This window comes from Lethenteron reissneri, chromosome 44, assembly GCF_015708825.2.
Source record: "Lethenteron reissneri isolate LAM-NWPU_2019-01 chromosome 44, ASM1570882v1, whole genome shotgun sequence".
NCBI classification, from domain to species: Eukaryota; Metazoa; Chordata; class Hyperoartia; order Petromyzontiformes; family Petromyzontidae; genus Lethenteron; species Lethenteron reissneri.
This window is the reverse complement of record NC_083822.1, coordinates 4,523,247-4,543,129: the sequence shown is the minus strand read 5'-3', so window position 1 is coordinate 4,543,129 and position 19,883 is coordinate 4,523,247. Positions and strand designations below refer to the sequence as shown.

The 19,883-nt window shown below is 46.4% G+C and overlaps 1 protein-coding gene across 1 annotated transcript in view; it reads right to left on the bottom strand.

Moving 5' to 3' along the window:
- Nucleotides 1–19,883, bottom strand: part of LOC133353428 (voltage-dependent T-type calcium channel subunit alpha-1H-like) — a 307,728-nt gene that overhangs the window by 154,585 nt on the left and 133,260 nt on the right.

The following is a 19,883-nucleotide window of genomic DNA, read 5'->3' as shown; positions in this document are numbered from 1 at the left end:
GCGTGAGCGAGAGCATGAGCGAGAGGGGGGGTTACGTAAAGCAAAGTAAAAAAAAGAATTGATGAACGAAGCAAAGTGCCGACTACACCGAGCATCTTCTTGTTTCCACTGATCGTAAACAAAAGAGAGACAGAAGGAGAGAGAGAGTTATAGGCAGAGCAAAAAGTGGAACGTCTTTATCCACGATTTGAATGAGAGAAGGTTTTTTTTCAGTCGTGTGGATGGCCATGGGGAGAAAGTTACTGAGAATGGGAGAGGTGCGTAAAGGAGATGGAACAAAGCAAGATGAGCGAAACGAATTATTTGTTGATCCTACGTTGGCAGTGGTGCTCCAGCACAAATAATACAAACGAAACACAGTCAAAAAACTGTCGCCTGGGAAGTAACAAAATGTTATAGGCGACGTTTTGGGCAATCGCCCTTCTTCATGGCACAGAGAGGCGAGAGAGACAGAGTGGATCAGTGTAGAGCAGTCTCCAGCTCTGGTCGACTCGGTCTATCTGACCTCTCTGTCAACTTGCTACAGAGAAGAGCCCTTGCCCACAACATCGCCTGTTCTATACCCTGCTCTGGCTACTGTGTCACTGACAAATGTGTTACGTTTAAGACCAAAAAAATTTAAGTTCAACCACCGTTAGATATTTTTTTAACGTGAAGTATATTCATCACTCGGAGGAGAGTGGTGGTGTAGTGGTTAGCGTGCTGCGCTATGAACCTGGCTTCCCGAGTTTGATTGCCAGCCACGGCTAACATCGGTGGTGAATGATATCTGAACCGGTCCTGTCCCGCCCGCTGCCAACGAACCCACACTCACCAATGTGGTGAAGTATTGTTAAATAACCACCATAACTGACACTGCATGGGGGCGCCTTCATCCAGCGGTGCATTGAGAAAGGGCTGGAAATTGTGTATTGTTCTTTCACTGAACTATTAACGTTTGGTAATATTTTAGAAATTCATTTAAAACCCAGGGCTCCCAATGGGCTTTCACCTGCTCATAAACAAAGACGATCGCAGCAAAGGAGGTGGAACGACCTCCCACAATTTAAACTGAATAGATTTTTTAAAAACTATGCCAGCATATTACGTAATGAGGGGATGGCGGGGTGGGGGAGTAGTGGTGCTATGGTTAGCAGAGCTGGGTGGTGTCTGTAGAATCCGAATTCAATTCCTATCCGTTCACTCTTTAGGACTCAGAAATGTTTCCACCTGGAATTTCCATAGTAAGAAACTAAACATTTACTTGAATGGTGATTCTAACGGAGATACTGCCATGGAGGTTTTGTACAATTCAGTGAGAATCTATTGCAAGTCTACCTTAGCCAAACTAAGAACCCACTACGGGTACACATATCATCAGCCATCGCTATCTCTACACGTGCCACATCATCAGCAGCCATGAAGGATCCACCGCCGGGTGAAGGCATTTCCACGGCGTCACCATTTAACCCCCACGACCCTGCGTTGGAACTCGTTCCCCGAGCTCCTGCGCACGAGCTGACCATGGCGCTCCATCTCCTAGGTGGACATCCCTCCCATGCGTGTTTCCCACGCAACCCAAATTGAAGAGAATCGATTCTCACACGCGTAATTCACTACACGTACCTTGAGCGTCAGAATTGATTCAAAGAGATCAATCAATACAAACTTTAAAGTATAACATACTGTTGGGGCAAGTGCTGTTAGCGAGCACCTATGAAGGCTGGCACGGTACACGAGGGAGTGGGTGGCCAGCACCACACTCGACCACCTTTGTGTCTCCAGTAGCAATGCTTACACATCGCAAAAGGTACTCATTTGAGGTTTAATCGACCTAGGGGAAGCCCAAGACATGTTAAGATAATCGCCACTGGTGTTGGAGTCGTAGCACAGCACGCGAAACGCTACACTGCCGCTGCCCATTTTATATATACACACACGGACAAAGATTCACGCATTAAAATAAATGTCTACACGGATAACAAATGTATGCCGTCATGCGTGGAATAATAAATCATTGCACGATGTATGCAAATGGCAGCATGTGAACGATATGCTAATCATTTCATCTTGTAACGGACACAGTATTCACTCACTCTGCAAGAGAGAGAACAACTCAGGGACACGAGGGAACACAGACAAGCAGGAAGGCAGTCAGGTGGTGAGCCAGCACCAACAAATGTCCAAGATCTGCAGTCCCCTATGTAGTGAGATGTTTTCAGCCAATTACACAATGTTTACATGTGGAAGGAAACCGAAGCAACCAGAGAAAACCCACACGCATGAGGGGACAGCTCTCTATCCCGTACAGATGGGACAGACGATATTAGTTTGCAAATTTGCTGGACGGCCTTATCATGGCCAGCCAGGGTATGACAGCCCCTCGATGCTCACGGGAAGGCGAGTTTCGCAAGATGTGTGTGATCCACCAAACCTCGCGACATGCAAAGCCGGCCGCCACCACCGCTCGTCTAATGCCACATGTATGCTCATGGGGCAGACAAAGCTGCACAAACAAGACATCAGCAATTATACACCACAGAAATGGAGGCAGCAAACATTTCTGAAAATGAAATGATTCACGGATTTATTCACAAGCCCGAATCGTGGCAATTCAACGATGTGGTGAACGTTGGCACTGGTGGACTGCGCCAGCCTTAACAGGGCCTCGCAAACAGGGCTTGCTCTGAAAGCTGACGATAACCCAACATGGTTCTTTGTAATTTACATTCACAAACACACTCTGTGCGCGCACACAACACGCTATTTGTGTTTGAAGATGTGTATGTATGTAGGGCGCAGATTGCACATGCCCAAATACTAAACATATTGCTCAAATATAAAAATAGGCAAACGTAAAAAACAACATATGTTCCCCCAAGTGATTTCAGTTACAAATGAAACACCGATATAATGGCGACGAGGAAGGATTAATTATGCATGGATACATGTTTTCTAATTAAGACTTCATTCTGTGCAACTTCAAAAACTAAACTCTCCACTCCACACTTTCCAGAGAGGCGTGCAAGGGTTGCGGCGTCTTGTTTGCATGCAAATTATATTCCACCAAATTCGACCTCATTGATTTTATTGTGCACACTGATCTATTTGTTGGCATTTGCCGGAGCACTGCTACAATACGCCTCGGACCATTGCGATGTATTTCGCACGCTTTGGGCCAGCAATATTCAATCCGGTTGTGTTCTCACGGCTCTGCATGGTTTGGGGCTGAAACACTCTGTGCTCCCGCCATCAATGGCTTACCAAGGGCATCATTGCAAAGGAGGCATTATTATCTCAACGGGAGATCATCAGGTCAAGTAACGTTAATTGTTGGCCGGGACTACTGGTCCCGCACTTGTGGGGCAGGAACAACAGTCTTTGGTACTCTAATCCCAACCCTAACCCCAAACCTTAATTGCTAACGTTAAACCCTAACCAAAAAACCTAACCAAAACTCTAACTCCTAACATTAGACCCTCATCCTAAAACCTAACCCCCAAACTATAATCCATAATCCAAACCCGACACAAAATCGAAGGATGTGGAAACCCTTTATGCTTCATCAAGTGCAACCTAACAAAGATGGAATTGGATGGGAAGGTCAAAGGGGGGTAGCCGCAAATCAAGACAATCTGTGATTTTATAAACGATCTGTGGGGACAGTGGGGACCAGTGACTCAGGTTCTTGTCCCCACATATGCAGGTCCAAAAGTCACTCCCCTTTAATTTTGGGCACTGAGATTAAACACACGACACTATGAACCAGGAAATCCGAGTTCAATTCCAGGTCACGGCTAACATCCGTGGCCAGTGATATCTTAAGTGGTCCCGGGCCTTCTCTTCACCAATGCTAACTGAGCAGCATGGTGAAGTATGGGTGAGCCACCCGCACGACTGACACAGCATCATAAGAAGGCCTTCGTTCGGCAGTGGATTCATAAAGGGTTTCGAATTATTAATATAGTTTATAACAGATGTTACGTTTGACTGCAGATGCTATAGATGTTTTGGTTTTTTATTTTCACTAATTACATCCTGGCACTTCGCGCTTTTCAAATCTGCTGTCGGAGACTGACAGTGTTCTGCAACTTGGTACCGTTGAAAGGTCACCACCCTGTCTATCTTTCTAAATTGAGGCATGTGGCAGCTGCGAGCACAACATTCGACATCTTGAGCAAAAAGTGCGATCAAAATTCCTCGGCCTCGAAGTTCCCGAAAGGCCGTGGTTTTGTCGACGTCACCGCGCAACATTTGGTGAAAAAAAAATAACCAGGAGGCATAAGTTTGAGATATATCTCGCATTTTAAGCTGAGATTCAGCCAAAATGCGGGCCTGCTAGAGGTGAAATAGAATCATCGAAACAAATAGATGCCGAAGGCTCACGGAACATGTGTGGGATTGCGTTTGCGAGAATACGTTGTTCAATCTGTATAACGTATATCATCAGTTCAGATGCCCCTTGCAGCCACTAGAGGTTTTTACGTCCATCACACCGTTAAAACAGTAAAATAAAAACCAATGTGAGTGTATCGTATGGAATCCCCGGGGAGTGATTCGCTCCACCCTTAACATCAGGGCTCTTACACTGGTGGCCTCGTGGGCTAAACCAGGCCCACGGATTGGCCCGCTGAATGGCACGGCTCACCCGAGGCATAATGAGATACAAATGAGTGATGTGAAAGACGGATAAATGACAGATTGAGAATGAGAGAGCTTGCATACAACATATAATTATTAGTGGCATGAAAGCAGGATAAACAAGAGAGGCGTGAGACCTCGGAGCGAAGGCGTGCACATGTCGAGGATGCTGCGAAGTCACGCGGCGGGCGACGCCGGCACAAAACTCTAAATCTGTCGAGTTGCACGCCGAAGACGACTGGAGCTCAAGAGCTCTGCCCGCCCGACAGCGAAACTCTGCCGTGGCGGTTGCAGCAATGGGCAGGGCGCGGAGGGGGCGGCTGAGCCCAGCCGACAATAACCCAGTAGCCAAAGGTGCGCGCGTGTGTCCTTGCGGGCGTGCGAGTCCGCGAACACATTCACGGACATTAAACGGCGTAATTACTGCAGACGGGCAGACTGAGTATGGGCAGTAACACTCTGTTCAGCTCCCTGTGGCTTGCAAGTTATTACCATCGGTGCTGGGGGTATGGCTTTAGTCAATGATTACGCACGGTTGCCGGTCTACAGGGAGGATGAGGGCGGAGGGGAGGTTTGGCGGGGGGGGGGGGTTTGGATGTGCGGAGGCGGCAGACAGAATGGGGGGCGGTGGGACACGCGCACAAACATCTCTTAAAAAACGTCGCGCAAGCGTTTACAAAAAACACATTCCAGCAGCGTTTCTTACCTTCACGGGATTACAAGGAATGGGGGTATCTATATCATGCAGCGGAACAACGGAGCTGGCTGCTGTATTTATCGGCTCAACGCGAATGTTAAATGAGTTTGATCCACGGAAATCTCACCGAAAAGTCACGTGTGAGTTTTTTTTTTTATGGAGATCCTGCTTGGGATTTGTTTTGTTTTTGTGCGAGAGACAACCCATGTAAACAAGGGGGAGAGAATGCAAATGCTGCTATTACATATAGCATACCAGGATCTTACTGCTCGACTACATCCTAGTCCAGTATAGGAGATCAAGACATAGGAGATCAAGACATAGGAGATCAAGACAGAGGAGATCAAGGCATGAGATCAAGAAATCACCACAGCCAATTCTGCTGATGCCACCCCACCTCACCATTGCTTCTTTCCATTTGCAAAATTCCACAGCTGTTACGCAGTTCATACCTGGCCTCAAATAACTGCTCTTATTCTCAGCAACATCATCATCATCGCCACCACAATTTTGGCTTCACGTCTTTTCCTAGGTCGTCACCCTTTGGGCACTGCTCAAACGCCTGTCTCGGGAACCTGCCCTCCCCTTTATCCTGCACACTGGACACCTGCCCCCCTCCCCTCCATCCTCCTGCACAAGGGGTTCGGCGGATTGCAAGTCTCTCTTCCATCCCTGATTACATCTGAAGAAATTTACTGCCACGCTCCATTCAAAATCGTCTCGCTGGCTATCTAATCTTACCCTCAAAATCCTAGCAAACTCCAATTTCATCCATCCATCCTAATTTGTGCTATTGGATGATTGGGAAAATCATGGGTAGGGTTTTTTTTAAGTAGGTGGCTAAATAAAATCTGGTCCAGAAAATTCCAACAGGCAAATGAGCCTCCAGTAGGCCAGCGGAGCCCACAAACACTTGGAAAAGAGTGGGCACTGCTCACAACCCTACCAGCCACCAATCACCACAAAGATTCCGTCATCAGCATCAGCCATGGTCAATCTACCGCTGGACGAAGGCCCCTCCAAACTGCCGCCACCTCTCCTGATCTGGTGAGGTAATAACCCACACAGCGTCGGCACGTGAGCCGATTTCATTCGCTCCATCTCTTCGGTGGACATCCTACCGGACGCGTTCCATCCCTCGGCTACCGCTCCGCCACGATTATCCGACTTTGAAGCCGTGACGAGTCCTGACCAAGCTCACAACAGATGTACGTATGCATGTTGGACTTCTTTCGCACCGTTTGTAGCCAACCCTGCAAGCCAGCGACTGCAAAGTGGACGAATAAGAACACCCTGTATTTTACGCGACTTTGTACGTCGACCATCCTGGACTGTAATAAAATACATCACGGTGCAAGCGTGCACGCGATGGCATAGCGCTGACGCAATGCTGACACAACACAGGCGGCACGAGAGACTACTACCCGAGCGGCTCGCCTCGTGCCCGCTCCGTCCGTCTTAGTTGACCGTGCCGCCACACTGCAAAATTGCCATCACGGCCACGTGAAATCTTGTCTCGCCAGTGCCTGTGCGCTTTTTCGGCAGGCAATGTTACGTAGAAGATGGATAAGCTAACGTTTAAATGTAATGTATTTCTGGTTGTCTTGTGGCCCCCAGGTGGTCTTAATGCACTGAAGCAGGAATCTTAGTTTTTCTGGATTTAAACCCTCGGGGACGGAAGGTGAAATATGAAAGCTCTCCCCATTCGGCCTCCGAAGCCGTGTCGCACGGAGCATAGTTTGCCGGTCTCAGCCCATGGGCTGACGTTACGAAGGAATAGAGACTGCTGCACAGAGCCCTCTTGGGACACTCCCACCGCCAATATTAGAGGCCTACAACTCCATGCCTTAGTTTGACTTTCTGAGCCTCGGATGTTCCCACTGAACCGTAATAGTCTTAAAGAGTTTAAGTTCCGCCCCCCCACTCACTCATTTTCCATATTTGAGCTTAAGGAGCTTCGATGTAATTTCGCGAAACTTGAATGTGCCCAAGGGGTCACGGTTGCGGTCTTGAGCATTTCAACGAAATCTCAAGAATTTGTCATGAACTCGAGGGACGCTGCTGTGCTGTGTAATCCTGAAGTTGTTGGTGATATTCGATCACCAGGCGCGACGCTTGAAACAACGGCGCAACTTTCTCAAAACGCCTCCAACTGCCTCCATCCACCCAGCAGTGTGCGTGGGGACAACCACAGCCAGTCGGTCGGGCAAGTCGCGTCTGGTGAGGCAAAGTGTGGCTACACCAACCTCTTCCAAAACGCCTTGCCAGCATGGAAGCGTGGGCCCAATTTCCCTGCTTAAACCTCCCTCGCTTGCTCTCAGTGGTGAGAGCAAGCAAATTCAGGTCTGCACCTTTGTCATTTAAATTTCAAATACACCCGAGGTGACTGGGTGGCTTAGGGGACATATAATAATAACAATACATAATCTATGATAATAATAATACTACTCTGTTATTAACCCAAGAAAGCCATAGTGAGTCACGAAAAACATTTTCACAACGATAGTGCATTAAAATGTTTGGAGATTGATATTACTGTCATAGGAGGGGTCGATGCTCAAAGCCCTGCGCAGACTCCACAATCCACTGCTGTACTGCTCTCTCTGAGCCATGTCACAGCCCAAGCCTACAACGCCCAGCAGTAATAATAATAATAACAGCAATACTTTCATTTTATATTGCAGTGTCATTCATGCGAACGGCATTCCACAACGCTGTACATTATACGAGGAATCAAATCCCATATACGCGGTTGGCTGCATACAGTGCGAAATAAGCCCAACACACACACACACATACCAAACAAATTAAAACCTACAATCAAGCAAAATAAATAAAAATATAATGCACAAATTAAGAAATGGCACCAAAACAAAAAGCACAAACAACACAACAAAGTTAGCAAAATAAAGTTATACAAAAATGCAAGTCTCCCATCGCTGTACTAACCACGCTCTCGCCTTCTTAGCTTCTGGGTTCCGATGACCTTAGGCAATATTCATGGTGATTTTCTCATACGCTGTTGCTGTACTAGAGCAGGAGGGCCAACACCACTGAGACCCTAGGTTCAAGTCCCGGTTGCAGCTACTTGTGATTAAACTGGGATTTCAAGTGTAGCGAGCACCCATGTGGATTTAATGCATTTAAAACGTCTCTTAAGCCCTGGGTTCAAACCCTGGGTCATCGCACGTGGCAAAATATGTTCTCGTGTTGCCTGGCTTGATGGCCATATCCCTGTGTCTAAGCCCCTTTATTTATAACTTGGCACAAGCCCAGAGACACAAAAGGTCTCTTTTGTAACACAGGCTTGGATAATGTCTGCAAAAACACAGACCGTATCCTTATTGTGTAACTTGATCTCACCTACCACCTGTTTTATTTTTTAACCCAATTATATTTACTTTTTTGCCAAAGGTCAGATGAAAGTGTTTACATTGAGCTCTGGCAGAAAGCAGTGCATCACTTCGTGTCATAGAACGGTCCCTGGAAGATGACTTCACAGAATGACTTCTGATTTCCCTTCAAAAGTTCTTAATTATCCACACTGGTTGATGTACACTTTTAAATGATCTACACAGAGTGTTTGAAGTATGGCAATCAGATGCAAACGTTTTGTCCTCGGGAACTGAAATTAAGACAAATTAATTGAAAACCCAGTGTAATTATGGTTTTCCTGTGTGTGTGTGCAGTCAACATTTAGACCACATCTCACGACATTTGTGAATTTTATTTCATGAGGGGGGTTCTGAAACGTGGATTCGAACCCAGGAATTCAGCCGTGTGGGCTCAGTACATTGGTACCTCGCTCCTCTATGCGTAATCATTAGCATTAGACAGGGAACAAAGCCTACGACTGTGCACAGCTGTGAAGTGATACCTGGCGAACATAAGTAAAGCACATTGACGGAACCCAGCAAAAGCCTCTTTGCGAGAGGGTTTCCCGTCAACAGGAAGCAACAGTTTCTAAGGGAAGGTCACACAGTTGTTGCAAGTCATCATCAATAAGCCACCGGTCAAGGCCTTATCTACACCATCACCACGTGTGTGTTTATGTTGAACTTCTTTCACACCGTATGTAGCCAACCGTGCTCATCGAAGGTTGCGGGGGAAGTACACCATCCCGTATGGGCCTTACAATTCCAACAATCCATCTCGCGGCCCGCACATGAGTTGATCTCATCGCTCTATCTCCACAGTGGGCATCATCGCAGGCGCGGTCTCCCCTTTGACTGCCATTGCTCTCACCTGTCTTGCCAACTGGCAAGCGTCCCTCCTTGCAACGTGTCCCCGCCCCAACCCTCTTCTATAAACAGCCGACAGACAATACGTTGTTTGTCATTCGCGGTTTGTTCCACAACCCACGCGTTCCTCCTGCCGTCTCTCGGCGTTGCGTTTCCACCCGATACGGCTCGCTGCACTCCTTTGTGTACTTTCCAGCTACTGGTCCCGTTTCAAGTCAGCATCGAAGTTTTGTGGTCAATGTCATAGCCATCAGTGTTCACTCATCGCAAGCTTTCTTTCACAGCATGACGGCTCGTCTGAATTTCGTTGTCAAGTTTGTGCTTCCCCAATCTGTTGTATTCTGCCCTTGTTCATCTCTCTGTTTGGCCTGCCTCGTCCAGTAACCCCTGTCAATACTTTGCCCGAGGTGCACACAGTCAGCTGTGGTCTTGGACAGGCACCCCTCAAATAATTATATCAATTATTATTTAACAAACGCGTGGCTGGAATGGAACTAATTTACACATGCGATGATATCACCTTTCCGTTGGCACATTGCAATAAATATATGGAAAGTGCTGCTGGGCGGACTGCTATTGCATTCCTTCGTGAAAACTGGAGCGAAAACATGTCAATGCATTTGATCTGTGCACAGCGTGTGCTGCACAGGCGTTATAGCCCAAGGAAAAATAAAACGGTGCAATGTTCCTATGCACTGTACGCACACTAAGGTCGGGGTATTTACTTCACAACAACAACAACTGCCCGACCGAGCAGAGGTAAGCAGTGGTGAGGTGTGCTGACATGACCTAGCACTGCATACCACCTCTGTGTACTCATTCCTTCGCTCTATCTCTCTAACTGGGCTGCATTATTCACGTGAGGGTTGTCACCATTCCGGGTTTGACCCAGACTATTCGTGAATGGGCATCTGTGTTCGGGTGGCAGAGGCATTGATTGGTACCAAGGTCTGGGGCTGCTATTGTGTTGAACTCCATTTCAGGATACTGCACAGTTTTGATGATAGGCCTAGGCTGACTGAGAAATATGTTCGAATTTGGTGAACAGTGGAAAAGGTTGCGACCCTATTTTATGCGCATATTTACGGTCTACGAAGGGGTATTCATCACGGTATTTGCACGACTGGGTGAGGATGTCAGCTACCATTTTTGCATGTGGGAGGAAACTGAAGTGCGGGGAGAAAATCCATGCATCCGAGGGGATAACATTTAACAATCAACCATCGACAATACATCTAGCATCCCCGGGTTTGCTGTTAACATGCATCCAGTGATGGTATCACATAAACAAAAAAAAACCTTGCAATAGAAGGCCAGAGGAATATTCTTAGGTTTTTTCGGTAAAGTCACGTATATAAAAAAAAATTAAATTAAAATTAATAAAAGTAAAATAAAAATAAAATAAAAATCACGACGTTTCGGAGGCAACACAAGTCTCCGTCATCAGGTGGGACCGTCACAGCCAGATTTGCTGCATCAAGTGAGTGAGAAGACGGAAGCTTGTGTTGCCTCCGAAACGTCGTGATTTTTTATTTTATTTTGATTTAACTTTTATTAATTTTAATTTAAAAATTTTTATCTACGTGACTTTACCAAAAAAACCTAAGAATATGAATCCTTGCAGTCACGAACGCTTCAAATATAGAATTAAGGCCTGAGGAAATCACCTCAACCGCCCTTCCCTAGTTATTTCTCAATAACTAGACCTTTTTTTTATTTTACCAGGTAAGGCCCGCTGATCTATACAACTATTTTTCATAAAAGACCTGGCCACAAATTATAGCTCAACAAAGTGACTTATCATCACGCGGAAATGTGCAGAAGCCAAATACTTTGAACGCATGTTTCTAAACGTGGACGGGAAAAAACCGGAAGACACACGCAAACTCCAAATATACAACTAGCGCCAGGATCGGGACTCGAACCCATAACCTCCTGTATACCAGGCGAGGTAGTGACGATCTCGCCACCGTGGCTTAGTGTGGTGGGTGGAGTTAAGAGCGATCAGATCGAAAAGGTGAGAGCCCGAACTATGGATCTGCTCTTGGGCATCGAACTTAAGAAAGAGAGAGAGGGAGTACAATTGGTTGATAACATCCAAAAAAACGCTTGCAGCACTTATACACAAGCAGAATAAAATATTTAAATAGCCGTTAACAATTCTGCAACTTGAATCACAACAATTAGGGCCCATTATTACGAAGGGAAACAGCGAGAAGAATATTAATTAATTGTGACGCCTCTGTTTTCCTGGCCTAAGCAGAGCTGCATTATTAAGATGCATTTTATGCTAATGCTCTCTTCATACGGCGTTTTGACGTCTCAGGGGGGAGTGTGTGCGCGCGTGTGTGTGCGCGCGTGTGTGTGTGCACGCGCGCGTGTGCACGCGTGTGTGTGTGCACGTGCATCTGTGCTTGAGTAGCACAGACAGGATCTCCCTTCTCCAGTGCAATTACGTGCCGACACCCACTGGGCAAAATCGAACTTAAGTAGATTTCATTTTGGAATAATTGCAGGAAGCCCTTATATAGTACTGTACATGATGTATGCGTGTGTGTATGTGTGTTCATGTGAGTGTGTGGGTGGAGCAGTGTTTGTAGAGGAGCCGTAGTGTAGTTATTGGGACGCCGCAACCCGAGTTCGATTCCTGCTCACGGTTAACACCAGTGATGATTGTCTGAATGGGTCGTGGGCCTCCCCTAGGTCGACTTAGCCTCAAATTAGTAGCTGGCGCGGTGTGTCAACATCGCCACTCGGGAGACAAAGGCGGCCGGGCGTGGTGCTGGCCCCAACAGTCTGTTAGGGCTGCACGGGAGGATCTTTCAAAGAGGCATGATGTGTAAGTGATAGAATTCTCCCCCACAGGGCTGGTAATGTAAATTACACGTTAACATGCCAGAGCTCCGTCCATTCTCAGGATGGGTCATGATGTGAGATGAGGGCACACGAGGGATTCCTCACAAAGTCTGGGTGATGATGATGGTGAAAGTGATGGAGAATCATTGTATCATGGGACCATGGCACACTGCACGTTGGTCCTACTTTGGTTAAATTCATTTACAGCCTTTCTCAATCCACTGCTGGATAAAGGACCGACTGCCCCTCGCCCTGGGGATTGCCAGTGAGTTGTGTTCCATCTATGACCACGCACAACTTCTGATTATGTTTGACTTCCCCTAGGTTGACTCAGCCTAAAATGTATAATGACCATGCGCATGTCATACACTGCGATCACTTAGCTAGTAAAGAGCAAAGAGTAATTGGCCCGAGAGATATGACGTAGACTGTCACGTGTTTGTTTGGTGAAGAACTGTGCTACAAACCAAGGGAACTGGGTGCGATTCCTAATCATGAAGCAGAATACAAGTGGCTGTTAGTGTCTGGACCGGACTGGATACTCCTCGAGATTAATTCAGCCTAAAAAGACTACCAGTTTCAGGGTTACATTCACCCTCGGTGCTAGAAACACAAAGGTGGTCAGGTGTGGATGGTTATGGCTCCACTAGCTGTAGGCTTAATGGGTGCTTGATAACAAAAGCCCCTTCCATGATCCACAAGGCAAATTGTGCAATTATCACAAAGCTGGAGGGAAAAAGAAAAAAAACCTCATGATTCATGAGCCTGTTGGCACCTACTTGCTCGACTGCTTTCAATAGGCACATCAATGGGCCTTTAGATTTGTGTGACACACACTGCATCTCTGCGTGAACCACCAACCACACCTATAATTGCTGAATTACAGGCATCCATCGTGGAAGCAGCGCTAACAAAACCCATTTGACTCGCACCTGGTTAAATAAATAATCTCAACGGATTAATTGATTGACAATATTGATTTGAGCGATCGCTTTCGTTGGTGAGCTGCTTAAGCGAGTGATCCACTGCCTGGATCTCAACGGGCCGGACAAAGGAAGACCAAGCAGTTGATCTCTGACCTCAGAAGAGGACCGCTCTCACAGCGTCATCGCCACAGTCTGGATCCAGCTCTTCCTTTTTGCTCTCTAGCCTCTCTCTGGGTGACATTCCAAATGCCCGTCTCGATAACGTGCCCTCGTCCACACCGCACAGCGTGCCCCCTTCCATCGCAACCACAGCTCCCAGAAGGCGTCTGCAATGTTTCCCTTGCTACGTTCGATTCCTCTCCCCCTTCTTGAGTATGCCTAGAATGATTTCCTGACAACATCTATGCTCAACTTCCAAGTTGCTTACCCTACGACCTTCCTCCACACGCTCCTACACTGAACAGTCTAAGTGGTTGTCTGCTCAAGCATGGGCTAGTGTTCATCTCCATTGACAGCCCTGAGCCCGTGGTGCACATTCTACATTCCTATGACAGGGACCAGCTTTAAATGAGCAATGCACCAAGAGGGAGTCTTTAGTCCAGGGTGGAAATGTTACATTCCCATGCTGGGACGAGTCACTTCACAGCAGAACCATTGAATTTGAAACAAAGCAGTGCTCATAAAAAAATGAACAATTTCGAGTCATTCATTTATCCAAAATCGGATGAATGCGTCACTCCATGTCGATAATGACCATACTTCACCTCGTTGGGCACTGCGAGTTGGTGAAGGCAGTGACCAGGGCCAGGTCACACATCACGAGCCCATGGCGTTGACCGTGGCCGGGAATAACACTCAGGTCGCCAGGTTTACAGCGGAGTACGCACCAACTGCTGCACCACCACCACCCCAGTACTCATCTTATTGGCCCCCAAATGGATGTTGAGCTTAGAGCCTGCTCCCAAACACGATTAGAACTCACAACCTTGTGATTGGGAGTGAGTATGGAAACTAGCACTTGCCACTCACACAGAATTATCATTATCCATAATATTTTTATTTTAAGCCCATGCCATCTCTCACAAAAAAACCCCCTCTATTATGGATTGTTTTGGTCGCGAAAGCCAACGTGTTAAATCATCATTATCGTAATCATCCATGATCAATCCTCTGCTGGGTGAAGGCTTCTCTAAGCCCATGCCATCTCTCACAAACTTGTAGTGCAACAATTCGCGTGGCACTGGCTATTTTGCAAATGCATAACGGTCGCAGTTAAAAGAAAAATCATTAAGTAGTTGCACAAGCTGAGACGACGATGATGATGTCATATAATACTGATACTGTCAATCAGAAGAAGCCCATTTTGTAAAGTATTATTAACATGAATAATAGCTATTAACGTACGACTTTCAGTACAGAGATTGTTATTACATAAACGTTTTTGTCAGGCAATAATATAATAAAGGACAGTTAAATGACCAAAGATAGTCATGCCATGTCCATAATTAGCAAAGACGTATGCTATACAGCCTGTATCATGGTATTGCTGAACCGTGGTAACGCTAGCCAGTCACTTTCCAATTATATTTCTCGTATTTTAATCATTTATGAGTGCAATTCGCATTCTCGACTTAGCCTTGTTCAAATTATTGTTCAATATAGCCTAGGCTTTGTTAAAACAAAAACAAAAAACATATTCCGACTTTTCAAAATAACTCGACGTTGCCCAGCTCGCGGTTAAAAAAGAAGCAAAAGTGTCTCAAGAGGTCCATATTTCATCCGCTAGTTAAATAAAGGAAACTTCTTCTGCCTCCATTTCTCCCGCACCTTCCTAAGGTGGAACAAAGCATTCGAGCAGAGTTTGTTGAGCAAATGAAGCGAGGAGGTTCCAGCTGCCGCTTGTGGGAGCGCGTGTCCCTCCGCTGTAAAAACCACCCTTTATCCTTTATCGCCAGAGACACGTCTCATTAACGAGTGGCATTTTTTCTTTGCACGGGGCGGGCGGGGGAAAAGCGCCACGCGTCGCTGATGTTGCTTTTTCGTTCTGTTTACGCGAGACCCAAGACCACGTCAACGCAACGCCCGACGTTGCGTTGACGATCAAGGGTCCTTGTGTTTTTTCCCCCCCTCCCCCGTGCGGCATTCCGAGACGGGTGAAGAGCGCGTCCCAGAAAGGGAGGACGTTCACGGGGGAGATGGGGGTGATGAAATCATCGCTTCATCTTGCCACATGGTGGCGGCTTGAGAAGGCCTTCATCCAGCAGTGGAATGTCCATGACTGACGATGATGGGTAGACCAGAGGACTCATAATGACCATGCCAGAGTTATCCCAAATGTGCTATTGTTCGAATCGCGTCATGACATCAACGGAGATCGTCTTGGAATTTTCATAGCTGTTAGATTTTCACGTCAACGTGTCAAAAATTTACCTAGAAGTTGTCATCGTTGCTTAAATAGGCATCGCAATTCTAATAATGCCATTTACGTACCCAGGCAGGCCAAAACGAGGCTCAAGACTAATGTTCAGGAAGGTCCTGCATTGGGACGTTTGCCCAGTCAGTGAAAGTGTTTGGCCTTTAGGATGAACGAGAGAATGCCATGAAAGTCCATGGCACGCAAAGGGGAAAACACTCACATTTCTTCACAGATAGCCATTCCCTAGCCACCTTGCAGCCCCATGCCTGCAACGCCGAGCGAGCACAGGTGGGGGTTCCCCATCAAATTGTTAGCCAGGTTCAAATCTGCTTGTCACTTTCAGGGTCAATTGGTTGCATGCAATAACGGTTCACTGCACGTTCGTCATCCGATATATATATTTATATTTGAGCACTCACAGCCGAACTAGGCCACGTTAAAATGCAAATGCAAGTCAAATAATAAATGTTGAGCGGAGACCATCGATTCACTAGAGAACCTGGTTTCACCGCAGGTGGCTTAAACCCAGGATCGAATCCCAAGGCCCTCTGAGCATGCTGGGCTCCCTTTCCCTGGCATGGTCATTCAGCATCCCCAACCATTCGGCCACCTTTTTATTTTTTTGGCAATTAGCCTTTTCGTAACAATTCAGCTTTCCTTGAGCTTCTGCTCCGACTAAAAATGCATTGTCCTTAATAAAGAGGTTCGTACCGTATGGAGGAGCACATTAAAGAATATGTACGCAATGCAATATAATGAAAATTGGATTTGTGGCATCTATACGCGAGCGTATCTCAACACGCAATTTTAAAAGAGGCATCTAAAGTCACCCCAAGTGTTCGTCGCTTAAAAACACAAACGGGCCCGGTGCTTTCCACCCTGCAAGTAATGCATCGGTGTACCTTGGAGTTTTCTTAGTCTCCTGAAATATTTATTTATCCCCCCCCCATCCCCCTTCCCCTCGAAGTCAATTCATTACAGAGAAAATGTTTATTCTGTCTGCTGTTAAGAAACCGCTATTTCGCTTGCGCAGCCGAGAAAATGCCAGTGAATTATTCAGGCCCATAAATAAGGCAGCTTTGTTTGTGGACAGGAGCTACCCACGTGCCCCATGTGCCACAAAACGTGTGACGTCTCGGCAGAAATCGTCGGAAGCCGCAAGATAGCTACCTCCGGTGGACTTGAGGTCAACGTCGGGTTGAAGTCATCTACTCATCTACCACATCAGCAGCCCTGAGACAGTGGTGGAACTTCCACATTCCTGTGGCAAACCATGGCTGCAACTTAATGGAATTGTCTAGAATTGAACTTTACAATTGTGAGTAAATCGAAGGTTATCTTAATCTTTCTATGTTACATACTATAATAAAAATAACTGTTAAATAATATCTTCTTGGATCTTTCGGTAAAGTTACGTAGAAGGGAAAAAAAAATTGTAACATAATAAAATACAATTCTCATGACGTTTCGGCCACAACGCAAGCAGCCATCCTCAGGTGAAGAACAGAGCTGTCGGAAAGACAGCGTCTGAATGAACACCACCAACACCACCAAGCTTGGCAGCGTATATTTAAGCTGGGTTAGAGGACGCCTGTTTGCGTTGTGGCCGAAACGTCGTGAGAATTGTATTTTATAATATTTTATTTGTATTATTTTATTATTTCCCTTCTACGTGACTTTATCGAAAGAACCAAAAAGATGAATCCCTGCAGTCACGAAAGCCTTAAAATGTTAAATAATAATAATAATATGCCATCGGATGGTACACTGGCACAGTGGTTGGTCCCCTGCGCTATGAACCCGGTGACCTCCGTTTGAATCTCGGCCACCACCAATGTCTGTGCAGAGTGATGTCTGATCTGGTCCTTAGCACCCATTCACTATCCTGCACTGATTAGAGTGGTGAAGTATGGCTAAAAAAGACCCCGTGGCCAAAGTTCCGTGAATGGGGAGACCTTCAATCCAGCAGAGGATTGACAAAGAAATTTATTTTTTCGATTTAAAGCTTTCGTGACTGCAGGGATTCATCTTCTTGGTTCTTTCGGTAAAGTCACGTAGAAGGGAAGTAATAAAATAATAAAAATAAAACATAATAAAACAATTCTCACGACGTTTCGGCCACAACGCAAGCAGCCGTCCTCAGGTGAAAACCAGGTCCGTCGAGGCGACAGAGTCTGAATGAAACAGCACACGAGCTTGGAGCATATATATAAGCTGGGCGCATTGACAAAGGAATTTGCATATCAAAAGGAATTTAGCATATTTATGGGAAATGCAGGAATGTGATTAGTACTGCATATGCATGTGCATTATGCAGGATTAACAGCATCAAAGGGAGCTGCAGTTACTGCTGCTGCTGCAGTTGCTGCTGCAGCAACTGCAGCAGCAACTGCAAATTCCTTTGTCAATGCGCCCAGCTTATATATATGCTCCAAGCTCGTGTACTGTTTCATTCAGACTCTGTCGCCTCGACGGACCTGGTTTTCACCTGAGGACGGCTGCTTGCGTTGTGGCCGAAACGTCGTGAGAATTGTTTTATTATGTTTTATTTTTATTATTTTATTACTTCCCTTCTACGTGACTTTACCGAAAGAACCAAGAAAAAAAAAGAAATGTATATTATTATTATGAATGCATTATTGCTAATATTACAAGCTATACGGGCAAATCGATTTTTTTTACCCCAACAGAATGGCTGTTATTTTGAGTGCCAGGTAAACATTATACAGTTGGAATGCATGACCAATGCATGTGCAAGTCACATGCACACACAACGCTGTAGATTGTGGGAATTCAGTTGAAATTTAAGTTTTCCGTATCTACGTATGGAGCAAAATAAATTTCATCATACATTCGTACGTACGAATGTATAATGAGGGGGGAGGGTGTGTTGGCGAGCCCACGACACTTCTCGTGGCCTCAAGGTGCACCTAGCCCCGGCACAAAAACTGTGGCGATATCACCGCCACTTTGTGGCGAACAGCCGTTGTTGTTGGGCGTGGGCTGTTACGGGCTCGAAAATTATCTTAGAAATAAATATATAGCATAGTAACGTGATTAGTTGCAACTTCCAGTGATTGGCCGCCGATGCCAGTTCATCGGCTAGGAGGCGAAGAACGCATGATGACGCCTGCATAGGCTGTGTGCACTGCAGCCCAGCAGCCAAAACGTGCCGGGAAGAAATCTTGAGCGTCCCAGGAGACTCTTTGCTGCTCGTGTTAGCGCTCAGCAGCAGCAGCAGCAGCTTTTTAATTCGAATGTAAAGCCACGCGTGAAACTATTCTCGTGCGTACGATATTTCTGCAAATGTGATATTTTGTAGATTTCATCGGGCATAAGGCCACGGTGCTGGGCAAGGCTTAGAGTAGCGATTCAAACAAACTGCACTGACGACAACTGCGGGTTAGCTGTCACGGTCAACCTGCACGCAATCTCGGTCGTTCCATTGGCGCACGGCTGACTTAATAAACCTCGACGTATCCTTGACAGCCAGGCGCCTCATCTGGGCCGACAAGAAAAAACATTTTGTTTTGTCCGCTTTCCCCATTTTCTGAAAGGCAGCCCTCGTTGGCAAGGCAAGTTATTCGCTTTCCGCCGTGTTTGTCGGATTACGGGTTCGTACATTACGGTGCCCCGTACATGAAGGAAGGGTGTTTTTCATTCCTACCATGGTGTAATGGTCAGCACGCCGGACTTCTAATCCAGATGTTGCTGATTCTGTCTCCCAACGCGGAAGTTGGAACAACAGTGGCAAGTTGTTCTGAATTCCTCCCCGGCTCTGTCCACCCAGCGGTAAAAAAATGGGTTCGCCTCGGTCAGTCGAGTGGTAAGGTCGCAATGTGGTGGGAGTGGCGTGCAGGTGTTCCTAGCTCTTCCAAGGCGTTTTGGAGAGTTGGATGGCATTACACAACTCAGACCCGCAATACGTGATAAAGATTCGACTTGAATCAACGTCATAACGTACAGGTGCGATCATGTGGGGTAACCGACGGGAAGCAACGGCTGTGCGAGGGGCAATGGGCTGTGAAGAGAGGAGAGGGCGCACACACCCAGACGCCAACGACTAAATAATAATAATAGGGGTTTTCCGACAAAATAGCCACGCAGCTCTCCGATGTGATTTATGG